The 20,757-nt window shown below is 45.6% G+C and overlaps 1 long non-coding RNA gene across 2 annotated transcripts; it reads left to right on the forward strand.

Moving 5' to 3' along the window:
• Nucleotides 1-303: 303 nt before the first annotated feature.
• On the forward strand, nt 304-20,226 carry LOC141580217 (uncharacterized). 2 transcript variants are annotated; one of them, XR_012512349.1, is made up of 3 exons: nt 304-3,190; nt 11,063-14,444; nt 19,906-20,226. It is a non-coding gene; the product is annotated as an uncharacterized LOC141580217 (long non-coding RNA). The 2 variants fall into 2 exon arrangements; XR_012512350.1 differs by lacking the exon at nt 19,906-20,226 and having other exon boundaries at nt 11,063-11,128; nt 12,877-16,811.
• Nucleotides 20,227-20,757: the final 531 nt, after the last annotated feature.

Consider the following 20,757-nt stretch of genomic DNA (forward strand, 5'->3'; position numbering starts at 1 on the left):
CCGTCTGACCTCTTCCTTCTCAAGCTCTGGTCTGCAGCTCATCCTTCCAGAGCTGGAGAGGAGGAAGGACGGGCTCAGGAAGGTTCTGCTTTTTCCCTACCCTCACACCACTCCCCCACTTCCACCTGCCCCATAGCTGTTTAATTCCATTGTCTCAAAAATGAGGGCTGCTTGGGTTTTCATGGGGAGGGAGCAAACAGCAGGGCCAGAGCACCTGGCACGTGGGAAGGGGCCTGAGCCGAGCTTGGCACACTGACCAGGTAGGGCCTGGCTAGCATCCTCGTCCCACACCCCACACGTCAGAGTAGCTATGGTCGCTTTTGTTAGCTGGAATTTCTGCATTCAGGAGGGAGGAGAGAAAGGAGGGGTCCCAGGCTGAGATGGGAAAGGGAGGAGGTGCCACAAACTCCGAGGGGTGAGAATGAGCAGAGATTTGTGGCTCAGGCTGGCAAGAAAGACTTGCCAGGGTTCCATGAGTGGCCTCAGCCCAGCTCCAAGCCCTGGGACTCAGTTGCCCCCTTCCCCCAGTGGTTTTCTCTTCCTCCCCACAGCCTGCCCTGACTCCCTCATGGTTAGAGCAACTGGGACCGGCGGGAGCCCTGCCTGACTCCCACATTTAGAAAAAGATGTGTACTCCACCCTCAGCCCCAGAAAGATTTACGCCCATCTGTTGAATCCATGAAAATATGATTTAACAGGACCCTCGCTTCTTCCCAGGCAGCCACCGATCTGCTCCCTCCTTCACCTCCTAGGAGCACAGGCTTTGGAGCCAAAGAAACTTGGCTTCAAATCCTGACTCCTCTGCTTTTTAACGGCAGGACCCTAAGCAAGTTAGTTTGCCTCTCTGGGTCTTGGGTTCCCAAACCGGCAGAATCCTGTGGTAAAGGAGCGAATAAAAGAATATATGATAACACTAATGTTTGTTTAGTGCCCATTATGTGGCAGGACGTTTCCTGTATTATCTCACTAAGTCTTCCTAGATATTCGATGAGGTTGGTGTTATTATTATTGCTCCCATTTTATAGGCAAGAAAACTGAGGCTTAGGTGAAGTAATTTGCCAAAGCTGGCAAGCCTTAGAGCTGGGATAAGTGACCAGCACCCAGATAACATAGGTCACGCGCTCAGCTCCCCTAATGTGCTGATGGGCGGTGCCTCTGGTCGCCTGGAACCACGAGCTTGCTCCCTAGCCCACCCAGAACGCTGACCCCAAGGAGTCATGCCAGGATCCCATCATTCCAGGTCTTTTCGAACACATGGCAACTTCTCCTGGCCACCTCCCTAAGACTGGTCCTCTTCCCCCAGGGCTGGGGCCAGGGTTAGGGCTGGGACTTGACATTGTATGGGTCTGTGTCCAGGTAACATGAGTGGGGACAGTAGACCCCAGGAGGAGCCTATGTACTTGGGGTGTGTTTGTTTTTAATCAAATCTGTCCACTTGACTGGGCCAAGAAGAGCCTGAGGATCCATTGGGTCATCACAGCTTTCCCCAGGGGTGGTTGCTTTAAGGGAGGGATTTTCTTGAATAGCTTCTCTTCCTCCTCCTTCAGCTCCTGGTCCACAAGTCACTTGCTCGGGAATGTCCTAAACCAGGCCCTGGCCCCTATCACAGTTAAAATAAATGCACTTTTTCCCCATGTTGCTTTGATCACCATCTCCCCTCATGCCCCAACCCCATGTGCTTCTTGTGAACAGGAACAAGATGACGCTGTTCACCGCTATCCCCAGGGCCTTGTACAGCACCTGACATACTCGAGTTAAACAAAGGAATGAACCAATGGGCTTGCCTGGGCCCACAGTGTCCCAGGAAGTCTGAGAGGCGGCAGGAGGATATCCTCAGCATGACTGCAGCAGGGGCAGATCTGACCTTTGTCACCAGGAGAGAGGAACAGGCCCTATCAGCCTCAGCTCCAGGACCAGTTCATAAGAGAAATCAAACTGGAGAACTGCCAAGGGGCAGGTACCAATGGAATGTCCTGTCAACCCCAGACCCCTCACCTCAGCTGGCACCTGCCTGGAGCATCTGGGCTACAGCCTCAGTGAAGGCTCTGTCTCTAACAGCAGCAGCAGCAATAATAGTAATGACGAATATTCCCAGAGTGCATACTGGGTCCCTGGCCCTGGGCTAAGCACCTGCCATGCATTCTCTCAGAACCCTCACAATGGCTTTAGAAGATAAATGCCATGTTCATCCCCATTTTGCAGATGATGATAAGACAAGCTCAGAAAGGCTGATGCACACAAAGTTGCCCAGCACATGAGAGGACAATGAGATCATGAAGCCAGGTCACCAGAGCCCAGACCAGATGTCTTAACTCCAAATCTCTTCTGCCTCTGGGGCATGCCTCTCTAATGTGATAGTCTGGGCCAGGTGCAGCCTGCTAAGTGGGCCTACCTGAATTCACACATGCTGAATTCTCAGGGACCAGAAGCCCACCTCCACCCCCATTGCTCAATAGGGCACTCATTAATTTATCATGTTGACAGATACTTACTGCACACCTACTATGTGCTAGACACTGTACTAGGCACCAAGGACAAATTGATGAACAAAACTAAACCCAGTCCCTGCTCTCACAGAGAGTCTATTCTAGTGGAAAATAATCAAACCAATATGTCCAATTACAAACAGATACATGCAAAGAAGGAAAACTAGAGCCAGCTCTGAGGCAGAACAACAAGGAAGGCATAATTTTGACTGGGGGGCCAGGGAAGTCCTTTCAGAGGTGACATTTATACACTAACACAACCGATCAATCAGCCAATTGATTAATCCAAGCTAGAGAGGCGGCAGGGTTCCACCTGCTGTGACTTGCGGAGTGAAGAGGTTTCCCCTCCAGATCAAGGGGGAAAAAGGGCTGCAGTCCACGGCCATTTTGCCGTTTGGTAAGGGAAGCGTCCCTGAGATTCCAGATTCCTGTGGCCTCAGAGTAAAGGGTGAGGGAAAGTATAATCTGACTTGGTTTTGTTTCTCTTGGATAAAACAGGAAGGGCAGGGTTCCCTCACACGCCCAGATCAGTGATTGAGCCGCCAGCCCCGGGCCTCCCTCCTCGCACTCAGAAATGTGATGCTCTGTCGCCACCTGGTGGACATAATAGGCGATGCTGGGACGGCCCCGCCTCCCGCGTCTGGGGTAGGATCCAGAAAGCGGCTTTCTTCAGGTGGTGGCTAATAAGGAGGCAATAGGTTTGGGTAAGTTCCTGGCAGGGGGCGGGGGTGGGAGAAGGAGCGAGGGTGGATGGGGAACTGCTGCTTGAAAGTCAACTGACTGGAGAACGACAATGGCCCCATTGTGTCCGGGGCCTTGACCTTGATTTCCTGCCACTCTCATCTCCGGAGTGGCATCACCCGGGTCTGATTGGCCGGGAGTCCGCTCCGTGACAATGGGCGGGCCCCCGGACTGGACACTCGGCCTTGGGCTCCCCCAAGGCCGGGACGCCTGGCTAGCCCAGTCCCCCAGGAGACCCAGGGAAGGGGGATGGGGCAAGGGGCCGACGCCTCTCAGAAGTCGTTCCTCCTTCCTCTCTACCATCCAAGTGTGGGGGCAGGCAGGGCGCGGGGTCTCGTGCCTGTATTCCCAACACTTTGGGAGGCCTAGGTGGACGGACCACTTGAGGCCAGGAGTTACAGACAGGACTGGTCAACATGGTGAAACCCCGTCTCTAATAATGAAAAAAGAAAAAAAAAATTAGCCGGGCATTGTGGCACATGTGTGTAATCCCAGCTACTTGGGAGTGGGAGGCTGCAGTGACCTGAGATCGCAACGCTGCACTCCAGCTTGGGCGGCAGAGCGAGGCTCCGTCTCAAAAAAAAACAAAAAAAACATGGGGCAGGTTCAGGGCTCCCTTTGAAAGGCTGCGCAGCCTGTTGGTCAAGACCTGGGATCTGCAGTGTGTGAAGTGTGGCCCCAAATTAGTTCTGGGCTCCTTGGACACAGTCTTTAACATCACCCACTTTTTAAAAGAAATGTCACAGGCATGGTTACACATTCCCACTGTAAAAACACAAAAATGCACAGTACAATGCAAAGCTGAAGCTCCCCACATTGATCACACTCACGCTTCCTCAGGTACCTACTGTTGTTAGTTTAATGTGTTAGTGTGTACAATGACCCCATTCAATGTATTTATAGGTGAGTGTATACAAATGAAAATGTGTTAATTTGTTGTTGCTCTGTGGGCCTCGGTTTTCTAATCTGAAAATTGGGATGACAAAGATAGTAGTTAAACTGTAGAGTTCCTGAAAAGGCTGCCTGAGATAATTTGCGTGGCGTGTTTAGCACTGCTCTTGGCACACCGTGTTTGCTATTGTTGTCATCATCACCATCTTTACCGTCATTGACATTGGGCCCCAGACCTAATTCTGAGGTCTGGTTAGACATCCTTCACAACCTTTACTCCCCCTTCTCCCTCCTCCCTCCTAACAGACTGATAAAAACCTGTGTTCCCTAATGCCTATGTTTTTTGAAGAAGCTATAAAGAGCATCTGGTGTTTTCTGCATGCTCCCCGCTTCCCTCCGGGTCCCTCACTCCATCCCCTTCCTTTCCCTCCCATATTTGACCTAGATGCAACCGCTCACCCCACTGCGGAGAGAGAGAACCTTCGCCTTCTTAGCCAGGAAAAGATGACTGTGGCCTAAATGGTGCTGCTGGACCCACAGTGACACTACGTAAAGGCTGTCCCTAGGTAGGGGTAGAGTTAGTGGCTGAAGGGGAGGAGGAGAGCTCTGAAAGAGGCCACCTCTGGAGAGGTAAGCATCAGAGCACCCTAGGGTGCAGCCAAGGGCAAATCATCCCACCTTTCTGAGCCTCAGCTTCCTCACCTGTACAATGGGGCAACTAAAAATAGCTACTCCATTCGATTGCTATGAGGATGGCATAGTGCCTGAAAAGGGACCTGGCATTGAGAAAACTCCTAATAAATAGCTATTATTATGTTCTAAAACAAAGTGTCGGCCGGGCGCGGTGGCTCAAGCCTGTAATCCCAGCACTTTGGGAGGCCGAGGCGGGTGGATCACGAGGTCAAGAGATCGAGACCATCCTGGTCAACATGGTGAAACCCCGTCTCTACTAAAAATACAAAAAATTAGCTGGGCATGGTGGTGCGTGCCTGTAATCCCAGCTACTCAGGAGGCTGAGGCGGGAGAATTGCCTGAACTCAGGAGGCAGAGGTTGCGGTGAGCCGAGATCGCGCCATTGCACTCCAGTCTGGGTAACGAGCGAAACTCTGTCTCCCAAAAAAAAAAAAAAAAAGTGTCATGTTTATTTAGCATTTTAAGTTTGCAAAGGAAATTACCAATAACTTTCTTTTTTCAAAAACAAAAAAAAAGAGCTAGTCTTTGCACCATGGGGAAGAAAGTCTGGTTTTCATGTGTAAGTATCAGAAGAAAGGTTGATGCCTTTACGTGGGCCTCTGTGGAAGCATCCAGATGCCACTTCCTAGAGCTGTTGCTGGTTCCTCTGCATTGTCTGTGTTTTGCCATATTTTAAAATTATGTATGTGTGTAGGCATATATTTGCTGAATAATTTGCAGGTAATTTGTAGACACTTTGACACTTTACCTCTAAAACTTTAACATATACCACCTAAAAATGTATGAACATATATTATATATATTATAAATATATAATATATTTATATGCGAGTGTATACAAATGAAAATTATATTATGTAAATATATATGATTATTTTATGTAATAAAAATATATATTATATAATATATATAATATATTACATATAAGCATATGCTATCACACCTAAGAAAGTTGACAATAATTCCCAAATGTCATCTAATGCCCATCCATTTGCAAACTTCCCCAGTTTAAAAAAAGGCCACCTATAGTTTTTTACCTGTTGTATTTCTAAACTTTTGATTTTGAAATAATTGTACATTCATAGGAAGTTGCAAAAATAATAGTCTCCTGTACCCTTCTCCCAGTGTCCCCCAATAGTGACATCTTATTACTTAAAAGTAATTTTAGTTTTTGCCATTGAAGGTAATGGTTAAAACCGCAATTACTTTTGCACCAACCTAATACATAGCTGCAGTACAACACCAAAACCAGGAAACTAATATCGTTGGCACGTTATTATCAACTAGACAACAGACACTGTTTTGTTTCCACCTGCATTCATTCACACATGTGGGTGTGTATATATCTGTGCTGTTTTATCCCATGTGTAGATTCATGTAACTACCACAACTAAGATAGATAGCTGTTACATCACCACAGAACTTGCTAGTGACAGTTCTTTGCATTCACATCCACTCCTACTTCATTCCTCCTTGTCCCTCTTTCTATACCCTGGCAACCATGAATGTGTTTCCCATCTCTGTACTTTTGTCATTTTGAGATTGTTATACATAGGAAATCTCATAGTATCTAACATTTTTATATTGAATTTTTCCACCAAGCATAACGCCCTCAAGGTCCCTCAAAGTTGTTGCACACATTACCAATAGCTCGTTCCTTTTTATATGGCTGTACCACCATTTATACAGTTTCTACATTTACCAGTTGAAAGACATTTGAATTGTTTCCAGGTGTTGACATTATAAATAAAGTCACTATAACATTTGTGTACAGGTTTTTCTGTGAACAGAAGTGTCATTTCACTGTGGGATTATACCTACACGTGGGATTGCTGGGTTATATGGTAAGACTATATTTATGAGAAACAGCCAAATTCTTGTGAACTGATTGTATAAATTTTGCATTCCCACCAGCAGTGTGAGAGTTGCAGTTTCTCTGCATCCCTGCCAGTACTGGATATTACCACTTCTTTTGTTTTTGTTTTTAGGATTTTAGCCCTGCCCCCCATAGGTGTGTAATGGTACCCCACTTTTTTTTGGTGGAGTTTCACTCTGTTGCACAGGCTGGAGTGCAGTGGTGCAATCTTAGCTCACTGCAACCTCTACCTCCCGCGTTCAAGTGATTCTCCTGCCTCAGCCTCTTGAATAGCTGGGACTACAGGTTTGTGTCACCACCCATGGCTAATTTTTGTATTTTTAGTAGACTGGATTTTACCATGCTGCATGTTGGCCAGGCCAGTCTCACCCACATGACTTTTAAAACATAAATAAGACCAAGTCATAAATCTCCTTTTTTTTTTTTTTTTTTTTTTAGACAGGGTTTTGCTCTGTTGTCCAGGCTGGAGTGCAGTCCTGTGATCACAGCTCACTGCAGCCTTGACCTCCTCCTGGGCTCAAGTGATCCTCCCACCTCAGCGTCTCAGCCTTACAAGTAGCTGGGACTACAGGTGCACACTGTCACACCCAGCTAATTTAGGTGTTTGGGGGTTGTTGGATTTTTTTAGAGACGGGGTCTCTCCATGCTGCCTAGGTGTGTCTCAAACTCCTGACCTCAAGCAATTTGCCCACCTCAGCCTCCCAAAGTGCTGGGACTGTAGGCAAGAGCCACTGTGCCCTACCCATAACCTTTCTTAAAAACTTCTAGTGGCTTCCCATCAACCTCAGAATAAAATTCCAACTCAGAGGGCCTGCCAGACCATCTCTTCTGATCTCTTATGCCTCTGCCTCTTACTCCACTCCAGCCACAGTGACTTCCTTGTTTTTCTAATACCCTAAGCTTTTTCCTCCCATAGGCTTTCACCTGCAGTTCCCTCTGCCCAGAATGTTCTTGCCCTGGGTATCCACATGGCTCAGTTCCTCATTTCATTATCTGTCTAATGAGAAATAAATAGCTCCTCAGAGGCCTTCCCTGGTGGTCAAAATGAGCCCCCGTCCCTGCACTCACCCTCGGTTCACTTATCCTGTTTTATTTTCTTCATAGCACTTATCTCTCCTTGATATGATACTATATCAATTGTTGACTTGCGATCTGTCTGTCTCCCCGTGAGGACAGGGCTCGGCTTTTTGATGACTATCTCCAGTGCTTAACAGTGCCTGGCATACAGGAGGCAATAATAAATATTTGTGGAATGAATGTGTATGGGACACCTCTTGTGACCCTCCTGTCATCCTTTCAGCCCACCTTTTACTTGGCCATCACTGTGGCAACCAGATTGGAGCAGGTGAAAGCAGTGACACTCAGCTGCTCCACAGGGCTCTGATCTTGGCTTCTGCCGAGGCTCCTCTCTGGACTTGAATGCTGCAACCTGGACATCTGAGGATGTTAACCCCTTGGGGGTAACACCAGGCCCTTGGTGGCTGGAGTTGGTGGATATAGGCTTTTTTCTCTGACACTCGGTGGACAACTAGGAGGTGCACACTATGCTGCTCCTCATCACGTCCTGGCCGAGTCAAGCCCCAGCTGCCCACAGTGGAGACCAGCTCTATAACACACCATGGCACTGGCTTGCCTTCGTTCCTACTTCATTCTCTCCAGAGAATCCCTACTGCTGCTTAATCCCTACTGCTGCTCCCTGGGATTAAGTCCTGAATTAACTTGCAAACATGCTCTTTCTCTACCTGTAAGGAGGTAAAAGGGCTAGAGAAGAGTCCAGGTTAAATTAGAACAAATATATGAAACTTACAGACTAGCATGAGAAACTAATACAAATAAAACAAAATTTAAATAACTACAGGTAAAGCAGTGGACTTTTCAACAAATGGTGTAGGAATAATTGAATATCCATATGGAATGCAATGCATCTCAATCCCTACTTCATACCATACTCAAAATAATCAAAGAACTAGTTTAAAAAAAAAAACCGCTGGGCGTGGTGGCTCATGCCTGTAATCCCAGCACTTTGCAAGGCTGAGAGGTGCAGATCATCTGAGGTTGGGAGTTCGAGACCAGCCTGACCAACATGGAGAAACCCCATCTCTACTAAAAATACAAAATTAGCCAGGTGTGGTGGCACATGCCTGTAATCCCAGCTACTCAGGAGACTGAGGCAGGTGAATCGCTTGAACCCAGGAGGCAGAAGTTGCGGTAAGCCAAGATCGTGCCATTGCACTCCAGCCCAGGCAACAAGAGTGAAACTCTGTCTTAAAAAAAAAAAAAAAGCCTATAAAACTTCTGGAAGAAAGAAAAAATTCATGACCATGGGGTAGGCAGAGATCATAGAAAAAACTTAACTATAAAAGGAGGAAAAATATAGCATTTAAAAGATAACTAGGAGAAGGTTTTGTAATATATATTTTTGACAAAAGATTTCTATCTGGAACATATAAAGAAATCTTTTTTGGTGGTGGGGAATGGAGTTTCCCTCTTGTTGTCCAGGCAGAGTGCCAAGGTACAGTCTGGGCTCACTGCAACCTCCACCTCCCAGGTTCAAGCAATTCTCCTGCCTCAACCTCCCTAGTAGTTGGGATTACAGATGCCCACCACCATGCCTAGCTAATTCTTTTTTTTTTTTTTTTTTTTGAGACAGAATCTCCCATTGTTACCCTGGCTGGACTGCAGTGGCACAGTCTCGGCTCACTGTAATCTCAGCCTCCCGGGTTCAAGTGATTCTCCTTGCCTCAGCCTCCCAAGTAGCTGGGATTACAGGCACCCACCACCACACCCAGCTAATTTGTTTTTGTTTTTGTATTTTTAGTAGAGACAGGGTTTCACTATGTTGGCCAGACTAATCTGAAACTCCTGATCTCATTATCTGCCTACTTCAGCCTCCCAAAGTACGGGGATTACAGGTGTGAGCCACTGCACCCAGCCTAATTTTGTATTTTTAGTTGAGACAGGATTTCTCCATGTTGGTCAGGCTGGTCTTGAACTCCTGACCTCAGGTGATCTGCCCTCCTCAGTCTCCCAAAATACTGGAATTACAGGCATGAGCCATTGCACCCAGCCTAAAGAAATCTTTTTTTTTTTTTTTTTTTTTTCAGACGGAGTTTCGCTCTTGTTACCCAGGCTGGAGTGCAATGGCACGATCTCGGCTCACCGCAACCTCCGCCTCCTGGGTTCAAGCAATTCTCCTGCCTCAGCCTCCTGAGTAACTGGGATTACAGGCACGTGCCACCATGCCCAGCTAATTTTTTGTATTTTTAGTAGAGACGGGGTTTCACCATGTTGACCAGGATGGTCTCGATCTCTCGACCTTGTGATCCACCCGCCTTGGACTCCCAAAGTGCTGGGATTACAAGCTTGAGCCACCGCGCCCGGCCAAGAAATCTTATAACTCAATACTAAGACCCCAACCAAAATAAAATATGGGCAAAAAAATTTAACAAATACCTCAAAAAGAAGACATACAAACATCTAATAAACACACAAAAAGTTGCTCAACATTATTAGCCATTAGAGAAATGTAAATTAAAATCACAATGAGATAACATCACACACTCATTAGCATGGCTAATTTTTTTTTTTTTTTTTTGAGACGGAGTTTCCCTCTGTCCCCCAGGTGGAGTGCAATGGCAGGATCTCGGCTCACTGCAACCTCTGCCTCTCAGGTTCAAGCAATTCTCCTGCCTCAGCCTCCTGAATAGCTGGGATTACAGGTACCCAAAACCACGCCCAGCTAATTTTTTGTATTTTTAGTAGAGATGGGGTTTCACCATTTTGGCTAGGCTGGTCTTGAACTCCTGACCTCAAGTGATCCACCTGCCTTCACCTCTCAAAGTGCTAGAATTACAGGTAGAAGCCACTGTGCCTGGCAGAATGGCTAAACTTTAAGAGATTAGTAATAACAAGTATTGGTGATGATATGGAACAATTGGAACTCTCATACATTGCTGGCAGGAGTGTGAACTGGAACAATTACTTGGGAAAAAGTTTGGTGGTATCTTATAAAGTTAAAAATACACTTACCAATGCCCAGCAATCTCCATTATAAGTATGGTTTGGATGTGATTTGTCTGTGCCAATACTCACGTTCAAGTTTGCTTGCCAGTTCTGTGCTCTGGGGAGGTAGGACCTAGTGGGAGGTGCTTGGATCATAGAGGTGAATCCCTTATGAATAGGTTGGTGCTGTTGTCCTAGTAATGAGTGGGTTTGTTGTTGTTATTGTTGTTGTTCTCAAGAGACTGGATCGATTCTCAAGGAATGTATTAGTTCCTGAGCAAGGGGTTATAATAAAGTGAAGTTTCTCCTCCTGTTTAATCTCTTTGCATACATCTGTTTCCCCTTTAACCTTTTCTGCCATGTTTTGACCCAGCACAAAAGCCCTCGCTAGAAGCCAAGCGGATGCCACCACCATTCGAACTTCCCAGTCTGCAGAACTGTGAGCTCTACCTCTTTATAAATTACCTATCTCAAATATTCTGTTACGACTATGTCAAATGAACTAAGGCAAGTATTTATCCAAAGGAAATAAAAATATATGTCTGCACAAAGATTAGTACATGAAAACGTCAGAGCAGCTTTATTCATAATAGCCAAAAAGTGGAAATAGCCCAAGTGTCCATCAACAAGTAAACAGATTGTGGTATTTTCATACAATGGCTTACTACTCAGTAGTGAAAAAGAACAGCCCGGCACGGTGGCTTATGCCTGTAATCCCAGCACTTTGAGAGGCTAAGGTGGGCAGATCACAAGGTCAGGAGTTGGAGACCCGATCCTGGCCAATGTGGTGAAACCCTGTCTCTACTAAAAATACAAAAATTAGCTGGGTGTGGTATTGCATGCCTCTAATCCCAGCTACTCAGGAGGCTGAGGCAGAATTGCTTGAACCAGGGAGTCAGAGGTTGCAGTGAGCTGAGATTGTGCCACTGCACTCCAGCCTGGCGACAGAGCGAGACTCTATCTAAATTAAAAAAAAAAAAAAAAAAAAGTAGTGATAAGTGCTACAACATCATAAATAAACCTCAAAAACTTTATACTGAGTGAAAGACGCCAGATAGAAGCATACATAGCATATTGTTACATTTAAATGAAGTTCTAGAACAAACAAAACTATTTTTGATTGGCTGGCCTTGAAAAGGTGACATTTGAGCAAGATCTGATGTCAAGAGGGAGCCAGCCATGGAAAGATCGAGGGAGAGGCATTCCAGGCAAAGGGCACTACAGGAACAAAGGCCCCGGATCAGGAAAGAGCTTGGTGAGCTTGGGAACAGTCAGCAGGCAGCAGTGACTGAGTGGAGTGGGTGGGGCAGAGAATGGTGGGGACAGGGTGGAGAGGTATATGGGAGCCAGATCATGCTGAGCCTTATCAGCCCTGATAAAGTTTTAGAATTTGATATGAATAAAATACAAATCCCTTACAGTTTTGTGAGGCAGAAACATATAAGCAAATAAAGGCAATTCAGGATCATGGGTGATATGTTTGAGGAGTGTACAGGGAAAGAGGAGTAGTGTGCAGTTTTACCTAGGGACACCTGAGAAGGCTTCCCAGAGGAGGTAACATTTCAGCTGAGACTGGAAGAGTAGCAGAGGGGAAGGGTCATTCTGGTGGAGGGTACTGTGCCTATAGAAGCACAGAAACATGCAGCCTCATGGAACATTCAGAGACCTCAGCATAATGTAAGCCTAGTTGGAGTTTTCCCAACTAGGAGGGGGAGTGGCAGGAGATCTGAGGCTGAAGAGAGAGGCTTTGAATGCTTTGTCAGACATGATCCTGCAGGGCATGGGAAACCCCTGCAGAATTTAAAGTCAGGAAGTAAGGAAGTATCAGGGCAGGCTGACACTTCAGATCAAGACCTCCAGACTGGCAGGCAGAAAGCAAGGCCACTGGTTCTGGTGTGAGATAATGGGGGACTGGGCCTGGGACTAAGCAGGGATGGGCGGGGCAGGGAGTAGAGCCAAACTGCTAAACGGCGACTGGGGCTGTCCTGGTTGAGGCAAAGCTCTCCAGAGCTTGAGGCCCCAGAGAGCCATAAGTGCTAACTTTCATGTGCTTCTGCTCCCTTGGCAGGCTTGTCACACCTGAAGACTCCTAGGCCCTGGCTCCCAGGGTTTCAGAAGCGGTGGGTCTAGGATGAAGCCCAGGAATCTGCATACACAAAAAGTGACACTCTCTCTACTCTGATGCAGGTGCATGCCACACTTTCCAGGCTGCCAGTGTGGCTGGGGAAGGGGCAGGACAAGCACACTCATCTGGACTGTGTCTGAAGCAGCTCAGAGAATCAGACAAAGGTGGCATCTCAAATGAGGACCTGGATGTGATGGGAGCAAAGGTAATATGTGTCTCCACGGCTGCAGCTGAAGAACTGAGGTAGAGTGGCCCTGGTCATCATGCAGAAAAATGATTCCTGATCACCAGTCCAAGGAACCACAGAAAGAAGAGATGGGGCCACAATTGGAACATAGATCTGAGATCTGCCTTTTAATTTGTACCTTCTCCTAGCGTGCAGACAGGGAGGCAGGAAGGGGATTACTGGGGGCTGCAGTAAACTAAAGAACAAGCTCTGTTCAAAGGAAGCCTCTCTTACTATGCAGCATCTCGCCTAATTAACCCTCACAACAGCTCTATGTGGTTGGTCCTATTATTATTCCCGTTTTATAGATGGGGAAACTGAGACTCAAAAATGTTGAGTAAGTAGTGCTGGGTCCCAAGATGAAGACAAAGGGGAACCATGGCTGAAATGCAGACCTCTGGACACTCCGAATCATAGCATCGCCCTGTGATTCTGCCATGTTTTGACCCAGCACAAAAGCCCTCACTAGAAGCCAAGTGGATGCTGTCACCATTTGAACTTCCCAGTCTGCAGAACTGTGAGCTCTACCTCTTTATAAATTACCTATCTCAAGTATTCTGTTAGAACAGCACCAAATGGACTAAGGCAAGTATTTACCCAAAGGAAATAAAAATGTATGTCTGCTTCCCCTTTAGTAGGAAAAGTCACTTCATCTCTTAACCTTAAATGATCTTCCAAGCAAGAGGAGGTGAGAGGGGGAGTATAAGGTTTTTTTTTTTTGTCCCATCTATTTCAGAAGGTATCTAAGTCCTTCCTGTGTATGTCTTCTAAATACATGGTACCAGGACCTAGAGAGGCTGAGATTTAGAGCCTCATGGTTCAAACTGAGTTGTAGGGTCCTAGCCAGGAGTACTTGCCTGGATCTTCTAAGAATCTCACAACAGTGCCACATGCCTCAGCTTTACCCAAGCAACAGAAGGAGGTGGTGGAGGTGGTGGCAGCAGCGGCAGCAGCAGCAGTGGCAGCAAATCTGTCCCCAGTGCACTACAGTACTGTGTTGCTATGATGAAATACACATGGCATATGGCTACAAAGTTACTATCTTGAGAGTGGATAGAAATGGGATTTTTCATGTGCCAGATTTCACTTCCCTTTCTGAAACAATTCTTGTAGTAAACAGAGGTTTTCTGATCTTGCTAAGATCAAGAGGATGGGAATTCCTTTACACTTTTAAAGTAAGACTATTGTCTTGTAGAGTTTCAGTCTGTTGATGGTGCAAATGTTTTTTAACATTGATGCTATTCTGAGTTCCTCCCTCTTTCCTTCCAAAGGCCATGACAGGAAGAGGAGCTGCCAACACCAGTTGACCAACTCTTTTCCAGTTACAGACCACCCCGGTGATGAGACCTCCATATGTTGTCTGATGGCCACAGTTCCTTGGCAAATGGGTGGGGAAGAGGAAAGGTTTGTTGAGTGTTGGAGGCCACAGGGTGGAGGAGGCAAGGAAATACCAGAAAGCACACAGAATGTGACTTTCAGGAGGAGAATTATTTTGAACCATTTCTTGTGTGCTGACAGCATAATGATCATTATTAGGATCTCAGATGTAACATGAAGCCTGCCCTGAAGTTAAATTTTCCTTTTCAGAGAAGTGTGGCCTGTCAGCCCACCATCAAATGGGTCCACGCTGACCTCCTCCATGGCTTGGGGGTTGCAATGCCCCAGCTGCTGCCGCCCTGGTAGCTTTCATTAAAGGCCTTTGCTTTTTTGGTAAATAAGGGCCCCATTTTTCTATCTGAATCTTTGAAAATTAACCTGAGAAACACTCTGTGTAAGCATCATAGATGTACATGCAGTTTTCTACCCACATTTAGTTTCTGGTTAGTTTGTTTTTGGTTTTTTTTTTTTTGAGATAGAGTTCCCAGGCTGGAGTACAGTGGCACAATCTTGGTTCATTACACCTCTGCCTCCCAGGTTCAAGTGATTCTTCTGCCTCAGTCTCCTGAGTAGCTAGCATTACAGGCGTGCATCACCACGCCCAACTAATTTTTGTATTTTCAGTAGAGACAGGCTTTCACCATGTTGGACAGGCTAGTCTTCAACTCCTGACCTCAAATGATCCACTACCTTGGCCTCCTAAAGTGCTGGGATTACGGGCAAGCACCACTGCACTCAGCTGGCTAGTTTCAAGATGGCTATCTGGAATTCTACCTTCCCAGGCACCTTCCTGGTCACAGCATGAGCTCTAACAGACAGGCAGATCTGTGGCCTGAGTTATGCCCAGACAGATTTGGTTTGGCTTTCACAGTATTTTGAAATTGGTTTTCACGTCAATATCCTGTTTGCTGGCTTTTCCTGAAAAATCAAAAAACTTGACCACATTGAGCTACATTCCTGAGTGTCAAGTGGCTGGATCTGAATGAGTAGTTGCTCCCTTTGCACAGAGCTTGTCATCTGATATACCCCAGTCCCTACCACTCTCCGACATCCACACCCCAAGTATGAGCTAAAAGGCAGATATAGATATAGGTGTTCCAGTCTTGACCCTACCACTCATTTCCTGTGGCTCCTTGAACAGGTGTCTACATCTCTCTAAAGGCTGTTTTTAGTCCTTAGGAAGAAGAGAATAATGAGATGATATATGCAGAGCACTGGCAGAAAGCCTAGCATAGAGGAATCTGAAGATTCACCATGCATGCTTCCTGGTGTATAGTACTAGTCCTTGTCAATGACACAGAGACTTGAAGACTGTATGTAAATGGACACACCTACTAGAATATAAGCTTCATATAAACAAAGACTTTTTAAAAAATCTGTTTTGCTTATTGCTACATCCCCAGGGCCTAGTACAGTCCCTGGCACATGGTAGGCTGTAGGTCTTCAGTAAACGTGTTAAATGAATACGTGGATTTAATATTTCCCTGACTTTTTATTCTTCTTAGATCATGTGCAAGTCATCGGTCCATTTTAAAAATATATATGCAAGTAGACTTATAAGCTGATTATTTTAAATTTATGTGTGTTGAATTTCTTTTCTTTCTTTTCTTTCTTTCTTCCTTCCTTCCTTCCTTTCTTTTTCTTTTTTGAGACAAAGTTTAGCTCTTGTTGCCCAGGCTGGAGTGCAATGGCGCAACTTCAGCTCACTGCAACCTCTGCCTCCCAGGTTCAATCAATTCTCCTGCCTCAGCCTCCTGACTAGCTGGGACTACAGGCATGCACTACCATGCCCAGCTAATTTTGTATTTTTAGTAGAGATGGGGTTTCAGAATGTTGGTCAGGCTGGTCTCAAACTCCTGACCTCAAGTGATCCACCCATTTCAGCCTCCCAAGTGCTTGGATTACAGGTGTGAGCCACCGCACCTGGACGAATTTCTTATTAGTGAAAAGATTAAAAAGCAGGAACATGCTTCAGAGTTGACAGAAATTCATTGCCATAATAATTTGAGTCACAGCTCGGGAGAAAAATGTATTCTTCTTCTAGATCAATTTTCTAAGATCACTATCAGAGGGCCAGGCTACTTCAGGAATCAGTGCTTCAAGTCAAAATTTAAAATGCATGCATTTATGTGATACCTCTTGAGAACTCAAGGTGCTATACAAACACATTTAAAGCATTAAGTGCTCCTGAAACCCTTTCATCAGAAGTAATACTCCCAAAAAGGAGAGTGCAGTTAGGTAAAACCAATGGCAGTTTCTATGTGATGATGTCAACACAGCTCAACCTCTGAGTGCCAGGGTTTGTTTCTCATTAGATACAACTTTTCTGAAAATACAAGAGAAGGTAAGTTGATTTCCAAGTGAATTCAAGCCTATTGGAGTAGTGTATTACAGAACTTTTCAATAAGAGGAGATTTCAAGATGCTTGTGGTTTCAGTATTGGTGGCCTGTAGGGGTCAGTTGTGTTTTTTGTTTGCTCAGCATCCATTCCTCCTACTTCTGGTAACTAAACTTCAATTTTCCTTGGGAAAACATTCCTTCCACACTTTCAACTGTGGGATTTGGGAGAGGCTGAGTTCACCCCCAGCTCCAGAAGAGAACATGGAACCAGCCAATGTGTCACATCCCCTGGCCACAGCCACACATTCAAGAAAAAAGCAAGTTACCCAACTAAGCTTCTGACCAATCTGTAACTACCAGGCTCATGCCTGTAATCCCAGCACTTTGGGAGGCTGAGGCAGGTGGATCACTTGAGGTCAGGAATTCAAGACTAGCCTGGCTAACATGGTGAAAATCTGTCTCTACTAAAAATACAAAAAAATTAGCCAGGTGTGGTGGCACACACCTGTAATACCAGCTACTCTGGAGGCTGAGGCAGGAGAATTGTTTGAACTGTGACAGAGTGAGACTCTGTCTCAAATAAATAAATAAATAAATAAAAACTAAGCTCCATTCTAGAGCTTTTCTTAGTATCATTAGGAAAGAGAAATCCTTTTGTCTGCTGAGACTTTTCACTGTGAGAATGAATTTCTGACACCCTTAGAGGTAACATCTGAGAATGAAGCCATGCAAAGAAAAAAGCTGAGAAAGAGAGAAAGAGGGGAGAACCCTGATGACAGTGTTTGAGTGCCTAGATCCAGCTATACCACAAGATGAGATTCATCTGTATTTTTGGCTTCATGAGCCAATACATTATCTCTCCCTCTTTCTTTAAGCTGATTTGAATAGTGTTTGAGAACTTACAATGGAGAAATTCCTGACTAGCAAACTGGAATTTGAAAACATAGATCAGAAAAAAGAAGAGGCAAAAGGGCTGGGTGCAGTGGTCATGCCTGTAATCCTAGCACTTTGAGAGGCTGAGGTGGGTGGATTATTCGAGCCCAGGAGTTCAAGACCAGCCTGGGCAACATGGTGAAACTTGTCTCTACAAAAACCAAACAAAAACACGCCAGCTACACGGGGGAGGAGAAATTGAAATAAACCAGAGACCAAGTCTTAGTGAACTTCTCCAGTGCTTTAAAACTCTCTATACTTGGCTGAGGGAGAATTCTGATAGTATTTGCCATTGAGCCTGTGAGCTCCTAAATTATAATTGTTCAATTGATGCAGTAGATTTTCATTCAATAGGATCACTGGGGGCCTGCAGATACCAGGCTCCCACTTTCAGACATGTATCAGCAAGTGGTTAGTCTGTCTCATTTTCAGGAGGGGTTCCTTCTAGTCCCTGATCAGCCCTTCTTCACACTTTGGGGCTGTACCGTTGCCTTCTGACCCAGCCTGAAAACCAAGTGATTCTTCCCAAACACTGCATTCCATTCTCATTTCCCACTTCAAGAAACTTCAGTGGTTCCCTAAGTTTTCATATTGAATCTATTCCCATCTGCTCAGTCCTTAATAAAACTACTACTACTAATAATAAAAGCTAACAGTTTAAGGTACTTACAATGTGCCAGGCACCATGCTTACATTTCATAGGTTTCTTAGTTCATCTTCAAAATGACACTATAAAGCAGATATCAATTTATTCCTATATTTTTTGGACAAGAAAACTAATGCACAGAGAGATTAAGTAACTCACTCAAAGTCACATGGTCAACATGTTGTGATAGAGTCCAAATGCTCCCTCTGGATCCAGACTCCATTCTCCTCCCAGAAGATTCTACTGTCTCAAAAGCTCTTCCACTGTCTGCTCCATCTCTACCTTATTTTCCACAACTCCCCAATTTTCACAGTTCAGTCAGGCTGTTCTTACGGCTATGTCCACCATTCTCTAATTTCAGTGTCTTTGCTTTTTTGTTTAATCATGCATTCATTCATTCAACAAAGCATCCATCAGGCTGATCTTACACTATGCTGATAATTTCATTGTCATCTGTGCTCATTCATTCATTCATTCATTCATCCAGCTGCTAAATATTTACTGAGCCCTTGCCCCAGGTGCTCAGCTCACGCCCTGACCCAGAATGCTCTCTCTTCACCTACCACCTCTCCAAATCCTGCTTATCTTTTTGCTTTTTTTTTTTTTTTCTGAGACAGAGCCTCACCCTCTATCCCTGCCCTCCTCAGATCTGCCAAACACCTCAGGCTGGAGTGAAGTGGTGCAATCTTGGCTCACTGCAACCTCTGCCTCCTGGGTTCAAGCAGTTCTCCTGCCTCAGCCTCCTGAGCAGCTGGAATTACAGGCATGCACCACAATGCCCAGCTAATTTTTGTATTTTTAGTAAAGATGGGTTTTTGCCATGTTGGCCAGGCTGGTCTTGAACTCCTGACCTCAAGTGATGCACCCACCTTGACCTTCCAAAGTGTCGGGATTGAAGGTGTGAGCCACTGCGCCCGGCCAATCCTGCCTATCTTTCAAGGCTCTGCTCCAGACCCTTCCTTTCATGCATCCTACCTTAGCCAATGCAGCTGGCACGGCCCCTCTTTTCATGAATGCTGAGGGCATGGAAGGACATGATATAGTTTACCATTCAATTTTACAGCAGCCTGGCAAGGTCTCACATTGTCTCATCTTCCTATCAGATTTCAGATGCCTGACCAAGCTAGGGTACATGCTCTTTCTGTATCCATTAGTGTTAAGTGTACATTAGGCATTCAACAAACGTTCTTTCATCCAATTATTCAGAGAACAAATGTGGTCCAATAAAAATACAATGGTTTAAAAAATGGCCATTTAAAAAATATTATGAATCTGGGTTCTGTTTCTTTGCCCTGGAATTCACCTAAAGTTTATGATAGTTTTGTGAGGTAGGTATTATCCCTATTTTACAGATAAGGCGGAGGCCCAAAGGAGGTGAGTAACGTGGCCAAGTTCACAAAATGGATACAGGCTCCCAACCACTGCTCCATGCTGCCTCCACAATCCTTAGGTGGTTCTTGCGGATGAACAAATACTGAAAATTGATTGCAACTTCTGTGACTAGTGGACTTTCACAGCAAATATGCTTGGTCAGGGACTTGTACCCTCACATTTTTCTTTTATTTCCAGGAATGGAAACCCACTATTGTGAACCTGCTATTGTGAAACCTGCTATTGTGAAGACACTTGATGAAACTCCAGCAAATTCTACAACTGGCTTGGGGCTTAGTCCTGGGACCCGAGGTCAAAATCCGAGAAAAGAGCCATGTGAGATGCGTTCCCTGGCCACATCTCTGTTCTTGGATGCTGCCTGCAACACTTCTTGAGTTTTTACCCACATGATAACACTTTCCTCAGCATGGATGTGGGGGTGGGGGTGAGGAATGTTCTCTTTTTCCTTCAATGGTTATGCTGTGACCCTACCAACTCAGTAAAAGGGGAGTGGTCAGGGACCTTAGTGAGACTGTGTCCTAGTATCTTTTCTCCCTCAGCACAGCTTCCATATGTCCCAGCTGCCATGAGAAGCTTCCCTCCCTTCTAAGGGAATTACTCTTGCCTTCCACTCCATCCTCACCTTGCCCTGCCCAGATTAGAGGCATGGTGGCATGTTCCATGGGCCTGAAAAACCGTCCAGCCAAAAAGCCTGACTGTCCCCATGAGTCCTATCAAAGTGTAGTTGTGGACGTGCCTCTTTCTGCTCTTCCCTCTGCATTAGTGCTCTGCAAAGGGTGGCTCTGGCCTTCCGACGGTCCAAAGATAGTATGGGATGTGCATGGATGACCTTCACTCTTCAGAGGCGAACAAACAATGCTGCTCTTCTCCAACAGCCTCTGAAGGACACCACCTACTGCCTGGTTCTGCGATGTTTGCTGCCCGAGAGTCTCCCACCTGCTTCTTCCTCCTCCTCAGTTCTCCCTTTTGTAGCCTCTCAGCCTCCCTTCTCTTAATGCTCTTAGCACCCTTTCCTGGTTCTCTATTTAC

The sequence above is a fragment of the Saimiri boliviensis genome, chromosome 1 (genome assembly GCF_048565385.1).
Source record: "Saimiri boliviensis isolate mSaiBol1 chromosome 1, mSaiBol1.pri, whole genome shotgun sequence".
Taxonomy (NCBI): Eukaryota; Metazoa; Chordata; class Mammalia; order Primates; family Cebidae; genus Saimiri; species Saimiri boliviensis.